Genomic DNA, 2,500 nt, shown 5'->3' on the forward strand with positions numbered 1-2,500 from the left:
ACCTAAGTTACGCTGCACCTTAACCTAACTTACACTGCACCTTAACCTAACTTACACTGCACCTTAACCTAACTTACACTGCACCTTAACCTAACTTACACTGCACCTTAACCTAAGTTACACTGCACCTTAACCTAAGTTACACTGCACCTTAACCTAAGTTACACTGCACCTTAACCTAAGTTACACTGCACCTTAACCTAACTTACACTGCACCTTAACCTAAGTTACACTGCACCTTAACCTAAGTTACACTGCACCTTAACCTAACTTACACTGCACCTTAACCTAACTTACACTGCACCTTAACCTAAGTTACACTGCACCTTAACCTAAGTTACACTGCACCTTAACCTAAGTTACACTGCACCTTAACCTAAGTTACACTGCACCTTAACCTAAGTTACACTGCACCTTAACCTAAGTTACACTGCACCTTAACCTAACTTACACTGCACCTTAACCTAAGTTACACTGCACCTTAACCTAACTTACACTGCACCTTAACCTAACTTACACTGCACCTTAACCTAACTTACACTGCACCTTAACCTAACTTACACTGCACCTTAACCTAACTTACACTGCACCTTAACCTAACTTACACTGCACCTTAACCTAACTTACACTGCACCTTAACTGTCACATGTAACGTCACAGGAATGTAGCTTTGCCTAACAGCAACCCTCTGAACATAGTTCACTGCTTGGATCCTCTGGTGTCATGTGTATTTCTTGATGCCATGGTGCGTACCCTCACATAAAGGTCTTTCGAGTGTTGCGTACTTTCTACACAGTCCCGCTAACCACTGGAAGGGTGTACCGCTACAGAACGAATATCGCCCTCCCCTCCTGCCCTTCCAAGCTGGTCGGTCAGGCGTTTGTTTGTGAAATGAGCCTTGCAGCTGTTCAGTTGCATTCGGTTGTCGATGCAGTCAGTGTACGTTGTGGTACGGCCTGTGTGGACTGTCCGCTGATGTACGCGTAACCCACACTGATCATCCGTCGTTACGTACTGAGTGACATAATGTGGCACATGCTTGACCGTACACCGGCTGCGCCCTACAATGGCGAATCATAAGGGCCATATGTTGTGCACGATGCTACTTGTCTCGTCTCCCCATTACAGCGAGATTGCACTGTTGTACGCCGTACAGACATGTGGTAAGTAGGTACGGACGAAAGTATTGCATGTTGGCCCCCCCCCCCTCCTCCCTCTGCCGGGAATCAGCGTGAGCCGTCTGTTGATGTAGCGACGAGGGTTTTCCTATTTAATCGTATTGCCCCACACAACATGATAGCACGGTGGACCGCGTTCCACATCTGCGACATGCTACAGAGGCCGGTTGACAGTCGACCGCGCAAGGGACATTGCACACGTGCGCGGACCATCTTCCACGTGTTCTCTCGTGTACATGCCGCAGTGTGTATGTGGGCTGATGTAGCGTGTCGTGACACATAACATGCAGGCATGCCAGAATCGTAGATTTCGCAAATGTAGATTGACGTATACGTTTGCTGCCAAAGATCCGCAAATGAACTGGAAATCAGTTGTTGAGCGGTTGTTCGCGCTGCAGGTGCATCGGTGATAGCGACGATCGGTACATCTGTGAACCGGTTGTTTCGGCGGTACCCGCCATGCCCCCGAACCTGAGTTGGCCATGTGGGTATGAAGCGATACGAGGCTGTGGCTTGGCGGGACAGTCCCCGGCCGGTGAGGGGGGGCCGCCCGGCGTGCTGGCCGCGCGCTGCGTGAGCGCACGCACTACAGCCGGCTGGTGGGGGGCGCCCAGTGGCAGGAGCGCCGGCCGACGGGCCCGGCTGGCGTCCCAGCTATGCGCCGGCGCACCCTGCGCGCGGCGCCAGGCGGCCAAAGTGGGTTCTGCCGAGCCCGGTGCGAAGCGCGGTGGACATCTGCAGTGTGCTGGTCCGATTGCGGACTGTGTGCGTTGAGGATGCGCCGCCGCCCGGCACTCGGCGTCGCGACGCCGTCTGCTGCTCGGTCGCCCCCAGCGGTTCTCGCAGGTGGTTTGTATCGCAGCTCTGCGGACGTGTTGGCGCGTGCGCTGTGCTGGGAGAGTTCGCTTCTGCACCCAAGTGGGGCTTTGCCCTTCTGTGGCGCTGGCGTTGGAGCTGCCGGTCACCGTAGGTGGCGCGTGTTGTTTCCCGCCGGCAATGCCACGACAGCACGCTCCCGGGCCTCTGTCGGCAGCGGCAAGCTCAGTTGGGAGCACGGGTGTTCGCACTGAAAGCGTCTACTCGCCTATCTCCGGGCGATTGCGCCTCTCTCGAACCCGACCAAGTACTTAGGACGGCGCTGCGCGCCGCCGGGACCTGAGAGGGTTTCGAGGTGTATCGTGCAGGGGAGCTCAGCCTCCTACTGTTTGCAGAATAATTGAGCGGACGCTTGCGTGTTCGCGCGGGCCCTCGGGACACACTCCCGGGCGGCCGGCTGCTCAGCTCTCGTTGACGCAGCTCCCTGGTTGATCCTGCCAGTAGTC

General features: G+C 55.1%; 1 non-coding gene across 1 annotated transcript in view; it reads left to right on the forward strand.

Moving 5' to 3' along the window:
* The first annotated feature begins 2,475 nt into the window (after positions 1–2,475).
* The window catches only part of LOC126307587 (small subunit ribosomal RNA), a 1,893-nt gene continuing 1,868 nt past the window's right edge, over positions 2,476–2,500 (forward strand). The window contains exon 1 of the ribosomal RNA XR_007553629.1: positions 2,476–2,500. This exon is cut by the window's right edge and continues 1,868 nt beyond it. This is a non-coding gene — a ribosomal RNA (small subunit ribosomal RNA).

The sequence above is a fragment of the Schistocerca gregaria genome, unplaced genomic scaffold (genome assembly GCF_023897955.1).
Source record: "Schistocerca gregaria isolate iqSchGreg1 unplaced genomic scaffold, iqSchGreg1.2 ptg000341l, whole genome shotgun sequence".
In the NCBI taxonomy this organism is placed as follows: domain Eukaryota; kingdom Metazoa; phylum Arthropoda; class Insecta; order Orthoptera; family Acrididae; genus Schistocerca; species Schistocerca gregaria.